Source organism: Hippoglossus hippoglossus, chromosome 4 (assembly GCF_009819705.1).
Source record: "Hippoglossus hippoglossus isolate fHipHip1 chromosome 4, fHipHip1.pri, whole genome shotgun sequence".
In the NCBI taxonomy this organism is placed as follows: domain Eukaryota; kingdom Metazoa; phylum Chordata; class Actinopteri; order Pleuronectiformes; family Pleuronectidae; genus Hippoglossus; species Hippoglossus hippoglossus.
The window spans coordinates 2,544,708-2,564,890 of NC_047154.1; the positions used below are offsets into that span (position 1 = coordinate 2,544,708).

Sequence of the window (20,183 nt, forward strand, 5' to 3'; positions counted from 1 at the left end):
AAATGAATATGACCACAGTGAAACTGGAAGTGTACAGACTCATTTGGCCACTTGTCTCTCTTGCCTGTGGATGGAGGAGGCAGAACATAGCCAGGCTCCTCCACTGTTGGCCCATGATGTAGTTTTATACTTAAGGAATTATCATTTCCATGCCTACTGGTGTATAAGGACGGAGAAGCCTCCCCCGCTGTTGGCGTGATATGTGGCTGGCTTGGCAGTGGGACTGCAGCTCATCATGTCTTCCTTACAGTATCACATTTTACGGCCATAGCAACCCCTCTCTCTCTCTCTCTCTCTCTCTCTCGCTCTCTCTTTTTTAATTCATTATCATTTTTGGACTGCACACTGACATTTTAATTTGAAGCGCTGACACCTTCAGACACTGCAGGTTGAAGATTGAGTCAGATCCCTTGAATGTGCCCCCCTGCAGTTTGTTTTAAATTGTGAGTGTCTCCGTATACTCATGCCTCGTGGCGTATAAATGAGAAACCAGGTACTGGCAGTCCACAACCAGCTTGGCAGGCTGACCGCTGAGCATCATGTCTGCCTCAGCCTCTGTAGCTCTTCTCAGTTATTAATTTGTTCCTGTCTTTAGGTTATTTGGCTTCATATCTGTATTTGTAGCTTGCCCTCAGGGCTCTTCTTGATACCCTGAAATGAGCCAAATGTGGGCTTAAATGGACAAAAATAATTTGTTGCAAAAAGACACAGAAAAAGATGAATAATTGAACACTCTATCTCAAGTCCGTCTGTATGTGCTGTTACTTAATATTCCAGTCAGCAGGAAATTGGCCCGTTGCAACCCTTGGCAATCAGCACCGTAGCTTCATAGAGCCCTGGAGTCTTTGCAAGGTGATCATTGAAAAATGGCCAAGGCCCTCTTTAACAGAACACATTGACATTCACACATTTAAGAGGGTAATATCACATCCCTGAATCCATGTCATCATACAGCACAAAAAAAAAAAAAATAACCTGACAAGTTGATACAGTTATATTTGTCACTGAAAACTTGAGGTGCCCCTCATCACATGCTATCTCATTATCTGTACAGCCTTCAGCACCATTTAGTGGAAATGAGGCATGCTGAGTGGAAAATCTGAGAAACCTAAGCTGAAGGACAAATGATTCAACTTTTTACCCAATAATTTGACATGTACTCGGTAAAGGAAAATGACCAGCTGCAATTCAAAAATGTCAAAATGTCCCTTAAAATATACTTCAGTCAGCATGATAAGGAGCCCTCTGGATGATGAGAAATCCTAATCAGACTCCCGAGCTTTCATCCAGACTCTCATCTCGTTCTCTCTGTTCATATTAAGTGGCTTCGGCTGCAGCAAAGCTCAAAACCAGGCTTAACAGTAGGCAAAGTATTATCCTCCTTTCATGCAAAATCTCATTAAATTAGTTATCCAGCTTCTGTGAATCTTACTCTCGAATTTGCCAGATGTTTTTAATGCATTATCATCACCTCATTTCAACCCTCTCAACTTTCACTCCTGCCAAAACATTGTGGGAGCTGGGCATCGAGTGGCTGTCCTTTGCTGGGAGGTTATTGATGAGCTGCTAATGAAAGGCCTATTAAAGGCGAGCAATATTGATCCACGGAGGGCCTGACGACAATATCATTGCAACAGGGACACAAGTGAAAAAGACATGCACTGCCAAGAGGCTGAGGAACGAGGATGGAATAGTCACCTCATGTACTGCTGCACCCTTGGTTCTGCTATTAATTTGTTTTTTAATATCGATGTTATGTTTCTCTCTGTCTTTGTTTTTAATCTCAAATTTGAATGCACATTTCTTCTGTTCCAATAGTGTCAGACTGAATATGTAACACACTATATATCTCCCATACATTGACAATCATCATTATCATGGCATTTGGTGGTGTTTCGAAAAAACTGCCCCTTTACTGTTCAGTTTACAGATACAAAATCTGAGAGTCCACTGTACATGAGTCCTCTTCTGTTCAGTCAGACTTTACTTAACGTTTTACTTAAATTCCTTAGGACTCCACTTTGTTCTCTTACATTATTGAGATACAACAATGAAATAAAACCTGTTTAAAACTACTTGCCCACCTTTGACTAAAACAAAGAGTTCATAAGAGAAAAGTGAACATTAAGAAAATCAAAGGTCCCTCTTGAATTTGGAAACAGTAGTTTAACGAAATAATGTTTGGGAAAATGTGTTTTTTTGTTAAATGCAAAGGTCAAAATCACTCATGTCTGTAGATGTAACACAAAGCGGGAGGCTTACAATAAAGACTGGAAACAGGAAGACATGTTTAGCCTGACTCTAACTAAAAGTTTAATAAATAAATAGTCTCGTCATCAATGTGAGATCTAAGACTGAAAAATGTCCTGCACTCTTTAAACCTGGCTGGTCATTTTCTACACCTCAGTGATGTCTGACAGACAAACAAGCCAAACTTCTGCTGGCCGGAGCTTCATATTAACTGTACTTGTTTTAGCTCTGTAGATTCTCTTTAGGTCTGGACTTTGACTTGGCCACATAGGACATTAGATTTGGGTTTACCTTTGGCGTCTGTGTTTTGCTGGATAACATACAAGAATTGGAAGTTGCTTACAAATGCTGAGGACTCAACTTGTCACTTACGACAACATGACAGAATCTGTTAAGGTGCTATAATGAAACAAATCCAAGCGCACATTCTTCGACTTTACCTTTTTCTGAGTGTAATAAACCACTCTGCAGTGTTCTGGCATCCGATAATCCTTCCATCCGGTCGTTCTATTTCTCAAACTGTACCTCCCGGATCATACCCGAAGCAAAACGCCCACACTAACCCAGCCCCCTGCACTGTTTTGATGCAGTGGCTTAGAGACTGCAGCAGGTTTTTCTCCGTAATCTCTCAGGGTTCATATTGCCCTTCACAACCTCACCGTGGCCTGCTGCAGAGAAGCACAGCATTATGCTGCCAGCTGTCTTTATGATAGGAATGGTTAAAGTGGGGAAATCCTGTTAGTAAGTGGTGTGGATACAAAGAGGACTTGAGTAGCACATCCGCCGCGTGCTTTTCCTAATATATTTTGGAAATTGAATTATGCACACAGATGTTTTATGGGGTTTTGAAAATACAGTAAATGCAACAAAAGCACCAATGTATTGTAAATGTGCCTTTGTTCTTTCAGCCTGGGCCCCATGAATGTGTTAATACTCTACATCTAACATGTGTTATAAAACATCTCAAGCTTTACTCTTCCTACGTCTGTGCAGAGATAATTTCCTCAACTTGTCACTGCACCCAGAAACATAACATAACAGACGATGCCCTGTGGTTTCTCCTTCGTAGTTTGGTTGATCCAAGGTATCAAAAAAGATTATTGAGGTTTTCTCAACTGTATAGCAGTGAAAAAGAGACCTCAACACCTGCAGGCTCACATTTCATTGAAGAATAACTTTATACAACCGTGCATAAGCATGCACATGTAAATAAATGTAAGAATACATGAGAACAAGCATAAAAGGGAGACCTACGCCATTGTTTATTCTCAAAGTGAGATAAAACAGATGTCACATAAAGAACATCTCTAAAAGGTGCACAACTTGAGACTCCCCATGGACCGCCTCCCTTTACAGTTCCCATTGTTATTGAAGTACTACAACCAGTTACTTTCTGAGCTCACCCATATCCAGTGTCAGGACTTGAGGGAGGAGCCGTGAGCTCACTGTATCACTCACTCTTTACACCCCTACAGTGATTTCCAGGGCCAGATTGCTGCAATGATGAAGTCAGGTTTCTGTCAAACCAACTCTTATCCCCAATAACTAATAATAATTGAATGAAATAACCTTTTTGAAAATTAACAAACAAATAATATATAACAAAAAAACACATTAATCAGGTGGTTCTGCAGATTAAATAAATATCTTAGCTTTATTTACTGATCACACTTCCAGGTGAAATGCAGTGTTTAATCCATGAATGACATTGTTATATAATAAAACATGATGAAGTCCATTAAGTGCAGGAGTCATATTTTAGCCATCAGCAATCTCTGCCAAAACATTTTCAATTTTTGACAAAGAAAATTCAGACTGGTTCCCTATTTCAAAACGTAACGTTTGTTATTAAATTGTGTAATTAATTAGTTCATCATATTGAACTATTTCCTATGGTGCAGGACATCAGGCAGCACTGCAGGTTTAATAACATTTGGCACGCACCATAAAATTCAAGATTGTGCCCAAAAACTCCCATTATAGAGTGTTCATTCTGCAGCTATGTCCATTATTCTCAATTAACTGAAATAAAATGTATGCAATTCAACATGAACACCTATGACTAAAATCGTATTATCTCATATTGTTATTTGATGGTAAAACATGAGCTGTACTTGTTGGCAAGTTGGCAATAATGGTTTATTAGGAAATCTATTATCCTAGGTCTTAATAAAATAAAGCCCTTTTGCTAACGTGGGAGAAAGGGGTTAGGGTTAGGATAGTGACTAGTGTATCACAGGGCCGACTTAAGATGCTTCCAATTATCTCGGCATGAAAAAGTGGTGTCATACACGTAGAAGACACTAACAAATATGTCAAGAGAGCTTTCGGTGATTAGGGCCATGTGCTGTAAACACAAACCTGTGATCTCTGCAGTGGAATAAATGCATTATGTACTGCCTCTGCTTGCTTCACCGCCCCTCACCTCAACACTGCAGAGATTTCTGTGTCGTTGTGAACACGTTCGAATGGAGAATCTCCTGCTGCATTGTTCACGTGTGAAAGACAAACTCCGGAGTAAGTCTGGACCCGATGTTGCAGGCTTCCTCCGGAGTTCACGTCTCAAAACGCTTCACAAAGACAAACAGCCATTCAAGCTCACATTCGTACTGACGTGGGGAGAACATTCAAACTCCACACAGAAGGGCTGCTGCCAAAATTGGAGATGAAAAAAAAAGGAAAAGGAGCAGATACAGTAGGTGTTATGGTGTTAAATGGTGTTGTGCTCAGTAGCAGCTGGAGGGGAAGCAGCCCGAGCCAGAATCCATATCAGTGAGATTGATCCAGCTGCGCGGCTGTAAGTCAATTTACAGAAACCGCACATAAAACATCATATCACTTCCATTTCATATTAAGTTACCTGCACCTAGCAACTGCTACCACCTGACTTAAGGTCTGGCCTGTGTTTGTGAGTGTGTACTCATTTGTGTTACCTTTTCTTGGTATGCACACCATTGGGAATAGAAATCCTCATGGGACCAAAGACCCAGTCTTTTTCTGAGAACGGTGCGAGTTAAGATGTGAATTGAGGTGAGGGTGAGTTTAGGCAGTGGCAGATTGCCCATCGGGAGCCCCGGGACATTACCCAGTGGCCTGAGTGACTTCTTGGTCTGCTGTGAAGAGTCAACCTGTCAAGCTTGTTGACAATGGGCCTCTGCTATTTGACCTGCTGGGACTATGCTGTGAACTTTTTCACCTGGACTGTTTGCACAGCCACATTATGGGAACGTGTATTCCTTATGAGGACAAAAAAGAGATCCACATAATAATAATAATAATAATTTGAAGGTGAAGACATGTTGTAAAGGTTTAGATTGAGGTTAGGAGTAGACTTGGGAGTTAGCGGGTTAGGTTTATAGTGAGAGTAAGTCTCTTGGATTTGATGTAAGTCAATGCACTTGGACACCGTAAGGTCGGAGGAAAGTTAGTACAATTCCAAGGGCTCAGCATGGACAGCCCCCCCCCCCCCCCCCCCAGAGAACACTATTACTGTTATGATTATGATTCTTATTCTTATTACTAAAAGTGCCCTTACTGTACCTGTTTCAAAATAATTCAAATTAAAAAAGAATTTGACTTAATCAATGCATTTGTATAAAAAAAAGTTTTGAGTAGAAAGGACTACTTTTATACAAGGAAATACAGTAGTCATTGCCAAAACCTCCAAAAAGCTGTTCCTGTATTAAAAGTTAATGTAAAGAATTTCAGGTGACGGGCAATATAATATTCTTTCATAGGGCCAAAAATGCCTTGCGCCGCCCCTTTCATTGTAATGTCATCGAAAGTCAGAGACAACTACGGCACACAAAAATGCTGACAAGACACTGCCAAACAGGTTGGATGAGTGCAGGTGAGAGAGGAGGAAGGGCTATGCTAATGCTGGTACACACACACACACACACACACACAGAAACACACACAGAGAGAGAAGCTAGCATTACAGGCAGACACAACACAGCCAGGGCAAACTAACAGGTGTAAAAGTGAGCACAGTAAGTGAATACACAGAGCAGTCAGTGTAGCCTATAGGTAAAGCAGACATACAAGTAACCAAGCAGTGTTTTTACAGGCTGGAGGAGTGTCAGGTGAGACGGCAGGCAGCTCTCACTGCCGGCTTTACTTTTGTAGCTGGAGAAGCATAGAGAGGCACAGAGAAGATTCTGTTAGGGTGGCCGGTATCCTCTGCTGCCCCCTCTTTGAGACACACATACACACACACGCTCAGACTGAGGCAACCACTGGGGCATTCAACCAACTCAGCTTTGCAAGGTAAATGTGCAAATTCAGTTTGCTTCGAGCTCAAGGACCTGGACTGGATGTGTGAATGTGTGTGCATGCTCTCCATTTCCCCAAATTAATTCAATTACTTTCTTTCTCTTCTTTCATCCATCACTGCCTGTGATTACATGCGGCTGGTCATACTCCGGTTCAAGAGCCATTCAGGTTAATCAGGTTACTTGAACCTTCGCTGCTCTGAGAGCGAGTCCAGTAAACAAGTTAACAATATTCCCATCCTCCTTAATGAACAGTGGTAGCTTGCTACAAATACACAAGGGGGGAGTGAAGTGATGCAGGCAGTCCCTGTTGACATCAGAACACACACACACACACACACACACACACTCTCACCATTACACATTCACACACACACGTTGACATTGCTAACAGCGGACTGCCAAAGGTTTTTTAACATATTATTACAGCCAATCTGTTTTTAAGAAATGGCCGAGGAGAGACTTGCATCCTTGAGCAAAATCTACCTTCACACGAGCCATTTTCAGACATCGACTCCGGAGAATGCTCAGACAATAGGGCCCGATCCTACTCCGGAGTTTTCCTTTCTCATATGAACAATCTAAGCAGGAGAATCTCTGTTCACAGCATCACAGAAATCTCCAGAGCTTTTCAAGTGAGGGGTGGAACAGGAGGCAGGACTGTGGAGATCATGTGACGTCGGGGTCTTTTACGTGTATTGCTCTGCTTTTTTAACCTGAAATATTTGAATTTTTTTTTTTTTTTCGGTTTTGTGTCGGTCGTGTGTAAGAAAAATTGTCAACGCAACCACACAATTGCAGTGAATCCTCCAGAGGATCTCCTGCTGTATTTTAACATGCTCATTCGTACATGATGAAGTTTCTACTAGGGGGCTGTCAGGAGAAACTCCGGAGAAAATCCGGAGCGTTTCCCTCAGACTTTTGCGTTCTCACATACAGCCCCTCCGGATACTGTGAGGAGATTATCTGGAGTTCAGTGCATGTCTGAATGCAGCCATGAACATACACACAAACAAAGCCAAGGAAAGCAAAGTGTGAAAGTAGCCGCAGAAGCAGAGTTTCTCTCAGTGAGAGTTTAGCAGGCTATTGCAGTTCAGTTTCATTTGGTTCCTTAGTAACCAAGTGAAGCTGATAAAGAGTGTGCAGGTGCACTGGTTAGCATGTAACAAACCCAGGGTGTTTGTGTTGTGTTCCCCCAGGGGCTCCTCCTCACTAACATTCATTAACAGAGGGACAGAGGTGAGGGTTAGAAGACCCGCTGTACAACATTGTCTACCTGCTGTGGTTTTGTACCACTGTGTTTTGTATTGTACGAGCTGGTGTGAACACACACACAGAGCGGCAGGTTGTAATTTAACAGGTGCTGTGGCTGCAGGCATCAGGTATCACTGTATCCCTCTGTGTGTGCGACAGACAGAGGAAGAGGGGAGAGATACTGCTTCGTGAATGTACAGCTTTACTCATTTCGCAAAATAAAAGCATAGAGATGAGGAACTTGATATTAATGAGCAACGGAAACGTGTCATCGCCTATTGTCTTGTAATGTAACTGAAATGTTAAGGTACTTACACCATTCATTTCTCCATTCAGATTGTTACTGTACACATCATATGATCAGGTAAAATATGGTTGTTCTGAATGAAACTATCCATCAGCATCTAATGAAGTTCAAGCAGTAATATTCAATGTTTCATAATAAGTGGAATGATATGAGAAGATAAGTCTGTAATAATAATGACAAAGGTGATGAATGGTTGGATGATAGTACACTGCATGATGAATATACAACTCTAAAGGGTCTGAAAGAATTTCCCTTTTACTTAAAGGGTGGTTTTGTTGGAGGGAAAACAAAAACAATGGTGACAAGTGGTGCAGCAGATGTTGTAAAGTACTTGTTTTTACTCCCTTGTATGTCTTAGGCTTCAAGACATTACCGGCTTTGTGCAATGCTTTTACACAGTGAGAAGGAGTAAGGTTAGGGTCGGACCATAACCTGCCCAGTCAGGCAGGTTTGAATCAGCTTTTTACGAAGAAATATTGTGGGTGGCAGACAAGGCGGGTCAGTGACAAGGCTGTGTTCCGATAACTACAAATCAGAGGAAAGATTAAGTTCGCCAAAGTGAGCTCAATGCGTACAATTTGTTGATTTAACCTTTCAGTTACAGTTCAGAAGAAGTACTTGTTGTAGATTACCGCAAATGTCTCTACTAATCCTTCATTCATAGAACAGAAAACCACGAGATTTAGATTTAAGCTGAAACAGGAAGTAGTTCTGTCAGGTGTAATAGACAGTGCTGTAGTGGTAAAAAAAACAAAAAGTTGGGTAAACTATAATTTTCGGGCAGCTCTCTTACGCTGTTATTTAAAAAGTGTCACCCAGTCACCATATACAAGACTATATATAGACTAGGAGACTAGATTAACTGAAATTGAATCATATAGCCCAAGCATTTTATTATTATTTTTGTTATTTCTACTGATGTGGGTTAAACAATGATGGAATGTAAATACATTTAGTCAATTACTGTTTCAAATATCAGAAACTACATAACTTGAGTGTTGCAAATTCATGTTACTTTATACATCTACTCAATTAGAGTTCAGAGGCAAATGTTGTACTTTTTATTCCACTTTTACAATCTATCTAGCTATAATTGCTAGTTACTATACAAACTAAGATTTTTGGATACAAAACATATTAAGAGACAATACAATCCAGATTTTAAATGAATGCATGTGTAATAATAACACAACAACATAGACAGAGTGCATTCGTTGTGAAAATGGCCAAGTACACGCCCACACACAAAACATTCTGCGAAGAAGCACAGAGAAATCACCCGAGTTTACCATTACGTCACAAACCAACAGAACTACGCACACAGCTCTCTGTTGTCCTAGGTTACAGCGTCTCACATCGGAGGAACAGCCGATCTGTGTATGGATGTTAAAAGTAAAAAGTCAACCATATGTCTTTGTCCCGTTTTGATGAGCTGCTGCATCACATGGAGCCGTTCACACAGCATACAGGAAGAACCCACAGGAACTTTGGTCAGTTAACAACAGAGACTGGACTTTGAGAGTGTGCAGTCAGCGAGGGCTGTACGCTAAGGAGACAGGGAGAGCAGGGGTTGGGTGCCAGGCAACAGTGAGAAGGGGCCGGGGGCAAGATGAGGTTGTGCTCTGAACGCTCATATAATGCTCAGTAAACAATGGTGATGAATTTGCCTTAAACTTATTGGACATTAACAAGTGCGTAAACCACCATAAAAAGGTGCATAAACACTATTTTGTATTTGTACCTAAACTGCGTTTTCACCCCACTACAACCCTGTTAATAGATCTTTAAAAAGGACTAATTCAATTAATTTACTGTTTGCCGATTATTTCTCTTTCATACATTTCGATAAACCGGGATTTGATCTCAGCAGTTTTCTTGATATTATTTGGTTAAGGCCTATTGAATTGCTGATCAAATAAAATTTGTGCAATTAGTTGTAGCTTTTGTTTAATGGGCTCATCCAACAATCAAGTAGGCTGTTATTCCATGCAGCACTGATAGATGCCTCTAGAATTGGTCAAACTCCATAAATCCTTCATTACATTAGTGCAACTCAAATGTGTCTCTTCTTTTGAGGATCCCTGCCTGATCAGAATTATCTTCTGAAACTTGACAAAGCCCCTTCGTGTCCACAGGTGATATTTTACGTGTGCAGGCTGAGGCTGTTCCAGTTTTGTCATTATTTGTGCACAGCCAAACTCTCCAGGGAGCTGGAGTGTCACCAGTTGAGGTTGCGGGGAAATTTGGGATGTGACCGACAAAGCTTAAGGAAGTGCAAGAGTGAGATGATGAAGACGCACATAGAGACATAAGGACAAACGCGGGGTGCAGGTAGTTTGACGGAGGCCGCCCACCTCACCCCACATACACTTTGTTCACCTAAACAGACTCTCCAGTTGTCTGTCACACAACAAAGATACCTGCTCCGTCAGAATGCTCAGAGGGTAGCCACGAGAATCAGTCTTTGTGCAGTAACACAGCATCTTATCTTAGATTACGTAGCTACATCTTTTGTGTTTAGCTTCAAGTGATATTGTTCTTGTGGTGTTTTTTTTTTTAGAGATGATACATATATCATTGGGACTAAAGAGTAAGAGCGAATACAGTCAGGTTGAGCAGTCTAGTGTCTGATTTTATTGAGCAGCTTGACTCAAATACATCGCTTCCTCCATGATAATGTGTAGTATGGCCACATTACATACGTTTCATCATCTGCTTATTTTCAAAAGGGATATATTTGATGTCTGAAGCCTAGAATTGAAGGACTGACTGCAGGAGCATAGAACGTGTCCACATGTGAAGCCACTTTATTTGTTATAAACCAGAAAACAATTATAAACCATTACTTTTTCCCTCAAAGTACCGAGTATGCTTTGTGCCTAAAACCTTTAACCCACACCCATTCCACAACCTTTATTGCAAGTTTATTATTGTTACAAAAATTATGAAGGCCTGCTATTCCTACTGCAGTTGCATTAGGGACAAATGACCAGTATGTTTTTTTTAGGTTGGTGGATTGTTGGTTCTGTGATGGGAATAAAAAAATGAAATGCTAACAAATGCTTTAATCCCTTCCAATTTCTACAGCCAACAAAGGTGTAAATCTTCATTTGTGTACTTAATTAGAAGAGGCATCGTTTTCCCTGTCGAACGGAGGCATGTGTGGGTGTGTGCATGTTGCATGGAAGACAATTCTGCCATTTGCACAGTACAAAGATGGTTTCTCTCCTGTGTAGTTCAGGAGTTCAGGAAGATTCAGGAACAGTTCTTGTTGTTTGGAGGTAGGGGCTGGGTTGGCAGGTGACGTAGGTGGTGGGTTGGTGGTACCAGAATGGTAAAGTCCTTCGGCGTGGAGGGGTGCTGATGATGTGGCCCATATTTTCTGGAGGATTGGGGGTTCAGTGTGTGTGTGTGTGATGTACAGTCCTTGTTTGGAGGTGGAGGGGTGTGGTGCAGTCTTTGCTTATGGAGATGGAGATCCATTAACGGTGGTAGTGGGCTGCGTCCATACGGACCGCCATCCACCGAAAGAAGCCTGATCTCTTTGTCCCCTCTTTTCAGTTTCTTCAAGTTGCTATATATATATACTTACTCAAGGTTTATACTATTTATAAGTCAACCTGACCTGTTGGGGGTTTACTAACAAATTTGGTTGTCTTAGTTTCATTTTTTTTAACTATTATCATTTAAATAACTTTAATAGACATTAAACATCTTTATTTTATTTATTTTTTGTCTTGTGCTTATTTTCACGTGAATTTTCTTACATTTCTGAAAGTGCAAAGAACATTATAATTGCTAATTTTATACAAATAATACATGAACATTTCCAGCTTTCTGGCATTGTTTTGCACCTGCTGCTCTTTGATTTTTCCGCAGCCCTCTTTTTTCTCTCTCTGCTTTTTTCTCTCTTAATACCATCTGACATTCCGTACCTGCAAGCAGATGCGGTATCACCTGTCGTCAATTCGCTTCTTCTTCTGCAACATGATCTGATGTGTCTCTCAAACAACAAAAGGGAACAGAGGAAACGAAGGGGGGAGGCGGTAGAAGGCGGAGGGAGGAAAGGATGAGGAGGACGGGAGGCTGGGCTGCAGAGCGGTATCTCAGACAGTCCAGCACTTTCTTTGTTATCTGCGCTCCGTGAGGGAGAAAAGCATCCTACCTTCTTTATTATCATCGAGCATTGATAAGGACGGCCCTGACTACTCATCTCTGCACAAAAGCGAGCTGATACCTCAAGGCCGTGTGTGTTTGTGTGCGTGCGCGTGAGAGAGAGGTGCAAGCCCAAAAAACACCGGGGGATATCTTTTCCTTTCACCTTCTCATGAGATAATAGTGGTGTGATTTTGTCGGCTCCAGTTCACCTCAGTACAATGGAGCTCAATAGCATTTGGATGGTGGTATTCAGTGTACCAAAAAACAAGTAAATACAAAAGTAAGGCAATTGCTCTTTCCAAATACAATGGTATGAATTCTCAAAATAAACCACAGACGTTTTTTGTCCAGTTCCATCCTCCCCTGTGGAGATAAACTGTGTGGACACTTGAGTGTGGATACAACATTTTAAATGATATTCGGGTTGGGTTTGGTCTGTCAACTCAAATTTTCTCTCTCGCAATTACTGAAAACATCAGGCTCTGGTCGGGTTCAGACACAACAAAACATGCTTGGTTAAATTTCTCTCACAATCGGTTCACACATAGAATTGTGGCCCGAGCTGCACCCTAGTGGACAAAAAAAATAAATAAATAAACATAGATAGATTCAATAGAGAAAAACAAAGCTTGACAAGGTCTGATCTACTGTGATTATGCTATGTCTTAGCTTTAGGAAGCCTTGGTGAAAAAACACACAAGAGTTGGAGTTGACTTCATGCGTATCAAAGAAGTCATATTCTTGTTTTTGCAGCGAGCAGAACAAAACAGGATAACAATAAAGAGATAAAAGTGAGATAATGATAATATACAACCTTTCATGTTCATGTCCCAGGAGAAAACTTGATCATTGATACCGCTCTGGTGCATGCTAAGCTTGGAGGAGATTAGCTCTAGTTTAGCATAATGACTTGAAGCAAGACCAAACAGGCAGCTTGGCTCTCCCCAAAGTTCAAAATGAATAACTACCAACCTCTTTAGTGTGTTAAATCCTCTCGCAGTTTTTTTTGCAGAAATCACTCATTGAAAATTGTTGCACTATTGTTTGTAAAAACCAAAGGAATGAGGACCAAGTTAGTGAGCATGATTTCCAAAATGTCATTTAAGATTATTTATATTTCACCCATTTTATGGAAGGAAGTATGTTGCAGTACAGATGAAATGTGAAAGTTCCACAAAATCCTTAAAAGCGCCTGAACTGTTGCACATCATGCACATGGGGCATTTTTCTCATGACGCATATCTGCATAAATTTCTGTTGCTTCTGAGAGATACTGGGAGATAGTTTGTTGTAATCGTTAACTAAATGCAACACTTGATTTGAAGAAAAGTGTTTCAAATTGTGTGGCCAAAATCCCCAATGAAACATACATTTCATCCTGACATATGGTGTTTTTGGGTTGATGTCATAATTTTGATGTGCATTGCTGGGTCTGTGGAAGAGGGATTATCGTCTCATCGCACTTCTACACAAGTGATTTTGATGTTGGTGACCATGCAAGTAGCAAATGTGCTGTTTCTTCTGTGTTGTCAGGCCCTGACCTTTACAGTCCTCATTAATTCATGATGCCGCCTTGTGTCCCCCTGCATCTTAATTTAGAGGAACAGCCTCATCAGTTGTGTTAAATATAGAACGCTGAAGAACAAGAGTGTAAGTAGGAGTCATGCAGCGGATAGAGACAACAGAGAGATAATTCAAGCTACTCTTGTGTTGTCCCCAAAGTGAAAAACCAAACAACCTTAAAAATGTCAACTCTCCTTTCATTCCGGTGGCATTTTCTCAGTTTGTTTGTCTTTGCTATCGCTGAGGTTATCTTTCTCTGTCTCGCTATCTCTCCCTGTCTTCTGTTCACAATTCCCTACATTCATTGTCCATAGATACTCCCTCTTCACTGGCTTCACTTCCTTTATAGTTCAGGGGTTCAGCAATCTTAGGCACCGTGTGCCATCATTGTCGCCATAATCATTGACACACAGGCGATTGGCACAGAGGCGATTTTCTGTTAAAGAAATGTTCAAAGGTTTTGCCGTCACGCAGCCTGTATTATTTAGCTTGATTGATGTTAGCACCTCCCAGCCACTAGGTGCCAGTAATGCACCATAGGCTGGATACCAATCGCCATTAAATAATAATAAGAAGACGCCTCCCAGCCAGCGCTGCTCGCATCTTCCCACCTGAGTCTCCGTGAAGTGCAGCCGTTCAGGTGTATTGATGATGGCAACCCCGCTAGCTAAAAAAAACATTTCCGTCCTCATGGGCAGAAGACTATGGCTTTGTTTTTCATAAGGAATAAGGTTATGTTTTGAAAATGTTGTTTGCCAAAATGTCCAGTGTTAAGCGCCACTTTGAGACAAAGCACAAAAGAAGTTTCAAGGATCAGGCAGACAAGGGAGAATCAATCAAACATGCAGTGTCCAGGTATGGGAAGCAAGCCAACTCTCTGAAGGTCTTTGCCACTGCCAAAAACCATGTGACTGAAGCAAGCTTTCACATTGCTCACTGCATTGTGAAACATGGAAAGCCATTTACTGATGGCGAATATATAAAGGAGGCTGTCCTCTCTAGCTCAGAGGTTCTGTTTGAAGGACTACCAAACAAAGAGACAATCAAATCAAGAATCAGAGACATCCCCATAGCAGATCAAAGTGTTGAGCAACGCATCGGAGAAATGTCAGAAAATGTCAGGGCGCAGCAAACAGCTGGGATAAAAGATGCCGTGGTATTTAGCATTGCACTTGATGAGAGCGTTGACGTGAACGACGTACCACGCTTGGCAGTCATGGCAAAATACTGTGATTCGACTGGAAGAGAGGAGCTCTGCTGTTTAAAGCCAATGTCCGACACAACAAAAGGTGAGGACATAGCCAGGGTGTTGATGGAACATTTCGAGGAGCGAGGGATTGACATCGGTAAGATTTTTGCAGTAACAACAAATGGCGCCCCCGCCATGGTCGGGAGACAGAGGGGAGCAGTCAGATTAATAAAATAGTCGGTCAAAGTCAGTTCTTAATGGGTAATGGCTACAGTGGTAAAGATTATTAACTTTATAGTTAATCGATCTTCACTGACGCACCGACAGTTCCAGTCGCTGCTCGGGGAAATGGACTGCGCGTACAAAGACATCCCTCTCCACTCAGCGGTTCGCTGGCTAAGCTGCGGAAAAGTTTTGGAGCGGTTTGTCGGCTGCTTTGATGCCATCAAGGCCTTCCTGGCTGAAAAGGGCCAAGACTACCCAGAACTTGAGCACGAGAAGTGGGTTGTGAAACACATGTTTCTCACAGAAACGTACAGGGCAAACTTTCTTGGACATGTTCGACACATGGACGGCTTTTGTCAGCAAGTTAGCAATGTTCTCTTTCTTGATCAAGCCCGACAGCTTGCATGGACATGAATTTGATTTATCTCTGATAGACTGGTTGGATACACAGGGCATGGAAATGCAGCTGATTGAGCTGAGGAGTTCAACACTTAGTCCCCACTTTCTCATCCAGACAGATACATTTTAATATTTTCCTTTATACATGCATGCATTTCAAAATCTGATGATTTGGCCTTTGACTGAGCGTTTGCTTAAACGATATAGCAGTGAGTAACCTATGTCAGAATACTGTGAAGCTGGCTAACAAGTATCTATCAGGTGGATAAGTGTTATGGCAACCGTCACAATTTGACCAAGGTAAGCCCCACAGTGGTAGATGTTGAAAACCCTTCACTTAGACCTATCAGTAGTTGCACTGATCGTTTATTGGGTTCAGACAGGAGCTGTATGCCTTGTGACCATCAGTGTTGTAATGACTGGATGTTGGCACAAAACGGGCTAATTTCAGTGTCACTTCTGCTGCCATTATCACAGGGGACAGTCCTGGTCAGACAATATAGTCTGCAATTAGTCAAAGACTGTTAACGTTTCCTGTAAAGGGTCTGATTGTGATCGCTCTTCAACCTTTAGTTTGAATGAGATGGGCTTGACAGGCAGATGGACACATTAACTTGTGTCTTTCTTGCTGTGCTTTTTCCTCTGTCTGGCGGTACATTGCTGTCTTTCACACTGTGAGCCGGAGTCTCGAAGTAAGATGGAGCAAATGAGCTCTGAAATACCGACTCCTTGGTAAAACACACTCGCCGTGACCTTTAGTTAACGGACAAATTGAGCTGCGGCCAGAGTACCCTTCCGACTCTCGAGTGAACACTGCTTGGCACTGCGAGGGAGTATGTGTGGATGTATATAATTGTTTGAGTTGGTATAAGTGTGAAAGAGGTGATGTGTTGGGAAAATGTATTGATTAATGTGTTTCCTTATTATTTTGTTAATTGTACTTATTTTTGGTCTATTGGTGTGTACGCTCAAAAGAATCTTCTAGGTTTGCTGGCACCAAACAAAATGGGTTGTTCATTCCATTATCTGTGAGCGACTTGCAGACGCTTGCAGTCAGCGGATGACCTTTACTTCTGATTCAGTTAGACGCTGTGTTTGCGAGTGTGGGAGAGCGAGAGAGGTTGCTGTAGAATCAGTGAGGACTAAGCCAGAACGCCATTTTGTCTGAATGTTGTTTAATATATAGTCAGCCTTAAATGAGATTGTAACATTTCCTTATCATCTACTACAGGAAACCAAATTTGATTCCCTCAGCAAACTGAAGCACAGCTTTTAGCAGCTAAGCCTATAGCTTTAGGTCCACTCTTCTAAAGCACCTCAAATGAATGTGGGGAAAGCCGATTGTTGGGAAATGCTTTCACCGTTGAATTTAATATTATTTTTACAAACTGCCAGGACTTAAGCAATGCGTGTCAACAACTTGTACAAGGAATTGATTACTTGGTTGTGTGGCAATGGGAGAAAATGACTGACCAAATAGATGCAAGTACATGGTATGTAATGTACATAGCTTTACACTAATAACAACCACGAGCTTGAGGGTCAGGAGATAGAGGAGGGAGCCAATACTGTGGGTCTGTGTTTGTGAGCTGCTGCAGTGAGGCTGTCGTGTCCATTCACTTTGACCTCTCAGTGGATGGAGTATTTAGAGTAATGGGTGTTGTACAGTGGTGTCACAACAACATCTTATGTACTGTTAAAAAAAGGACATGAACGCCAGAAAATGTCCACACGCTTACATATGAAGAATGCAGCAGGAGAGTCTGCAGTAATCCTCTCTGGAGCGTCAGATATGGGGTGGGTGCATACTTCCGCTGCAGAGATTACGAAAGCAAAGAAAGGAATATTCAGCCTTCATTCGTAATTGATGTTTGAGTTTGGAAAAAGTTGAATGTCAGCTTCCTCATAACTGCAGCAAACCTCTTCAATTAAACCTCCTTAATTATACTTTCAGGATCAGACTGTACTGCGTTTATAGCTTTTTACCAAAACACAGATGTCCTTCCACTCCTTCAAAAAAGCACTGACAGTGGAGTGAGGAGCATAGGAAATTGCAGGAAATTATACAAGTCCACTTTTGTTGTATGAGCAGCAACATGCAGTCCTTGGACCTGTATTATTGTTGCTGACAGGGTTTTTCTGTACTTTACTTATGATTTTTAGGTCTTTGCATTGGATACAGAGTATTTAACATTCTAATCTGTTTTAATTCCTGACGAGAGACGCAGATTTCCTATACTGAGTAACCACCAACCAGAAAAACTCACTCACTGTCAATTTTTTTTTGTTAAATCACTTCTTTAAATATACAATTTCAGCACTTTGAGGTTCAGGTCATGTTGTCATATTCATCTAATGCTTTACTTAGTAAGAAAGAGCATGCATTATTTTTTTTAATGTTTGAATACTTTAGACATGATAGTTGATGTGTGCCGAGTGTCAGTCCCTGAGATGAAGCATGTAATTATACTTCAAAGGAAACGGAACCAAGTCTGCGAAGACGCCCCACTTGTCTGGGTGACAGCTCACACTGTCATATGTGACAACACGCCCTGACACCAACCAGGTTGTCACAAGACGTGAGGCGGTCTTTCATCTGTAATTTCAACTTCAAATTCTCGTAAATTATTATGACTTTAGAAATGCCATTTTAGAGAAACCCTTTTTTTAGTATATCAGTATTTATATAGTGCTGTGAAATACACTGGTCTCCTGCGGAACACATCTCACGGTGGCTGCTGACAAGTTAAGACACAGCATCCATGACGTGAATTTAACAAACAAGCGCCGGTTCTACATACGCACACTTGTAGTCTTACACACACACACACACACACACACATGCACTGATCAAAGACCACTTTGTGTCCATTTCCCTCCCTCCGAGCAGTTCCTCTCCTCCCCAGTCAATTTGACAAATCCATTAGGGATCCATTACAGAGACTTTATGAAAAGCAGCTACATTATTTTTTCTCCCAGCACTGAGAGGAACATCATAAATAAACCCAGTGATGGTAATGACAGTCCTGAAGGGGGTTTAAGTAAGATATTTGTGTGTGAGTGCATCTGCATGTGCTCGTGTGCACTTTGTGCCTGATGTGTCATATGTCTAGTTGTGACAGCTTGTTTTTACTTAAGTATTTAGTATTTTTATACTTAATGTGAAGAGTTTAGATTTGGTGAATAACTGTAAATGTTGTTTCCACCCTGCTGTGTCTTTCACTTGACTTATTAAAGCTAATATGATGCAATATCTTGACATCTCCCATCTCATTTATATGTGCATTGAATCTGCTAAACTGTATAACTTATTTGTTTGTACCATTTCTATACGTTTGGTGCTTATCTTTGACAATACTTCTGTGTTGTATACTATACCGTGTAGTATGTGTATCAACCAGAGTACCAATATACAAAATATGTGTTTTCTATCAGGCCTTCAGTCACCTGCATTTTTTTTTTTGTCACTGTAGTGTCGATGGCCACAGCACGAAACACTATGAGAGAGATCCACATGGTGCGCTCACAACAAAGAGACTACTTTCCTTCGTGTGTGTGTGTACAGAAAGGTGACGTTGTCCTCTTTAAGCCTGACTGGCAGTTGAATGGGGCCTCTCTCTTTCCCACTCTGCCCCACCATCACATTGGTGAGCAGTTACTCAGTGAGACACGCCACCTGCGTGTGATAGTCCACAACTTAAACTGTCAAAATCAGGCCCAGAGTAAAGAGTAATGGCCACTACAGTTAAAGGGACATTAAAGTCATTAAAAAACAGCCATCGTCTCTAATATTCAATCAGAAAACGTCCAGTTGTTCGTCTGTGTTTCACTTCAGTGAGTGGAACTATGCAGTCAGGGCTCCGGTCAAGCAATTGATAGGCATTGTTTTCTGTACAGTTTAGTCTGATAATAATAATAATAATAATAATAAAAATAATAATACATTTTATTTATAGAGTGCTTTTCACAGTATTCAAAGACAATTTACAAATTTTAAAATTAACAGAAAAAGCTACACACTAAAAACATAGAGCACACAACATACATCACACATTAAAAGCCGTTCTGAAAAGGTGAGTTCTGATTTGTGATTTGAACAGTGTGAGATTGGTGCAGTCTCAGATGTGTTTGTGGAGAGAGTTCCAGGGGGAGGCTGATGGGGTATTTGTATTATCAATATTATCATTATGATTCTTGTTGTTGTTACTATTATTATTAGCATGTGCTGGTATCAATAATAACATCATTACTATAATTATCAATCATATTATTTTCATAATGACAACCAGTCTGACAGAGCTTAATGTGATGTTTACAAAACTGGTCCTGGTCCTGGTCCGATGTCACTGCTTCTCTTAGCCATTAGTTTAGATGTTGGACAGATATTAAGAATGTTCTGCAGATTCGTCCATGGGGACATAATTCACAGAGGAAGGAGTGATAAGGAATAATAATAATGAAGCATGTTGACCAGCTGATTGGAAGGACGGCACACATGCTCTCCAGGTCAGGTGAAATCTATATTGTACCTTTTTAAAAGGAATTTGAAATAAACTATCAAAAA

At 41.1% G+C, this 20,183-nt stretch overlaps 1 protein-coding gene across 1 annotated transcript in view; it reads left to right on the plus strand.

Annotated features, from left to right (window-relative positions):
• LOC117760528 (inactive N-acetylated-alpha-linked acidic dipeptidase-like protein 2) overlaps positions 1-20,183 on the plus strand; it is a 473,414-nt gene that overhangs the window by 40,892 nt on the left and 412,339 nt on the right. The window lies entirely within an intron of this gene.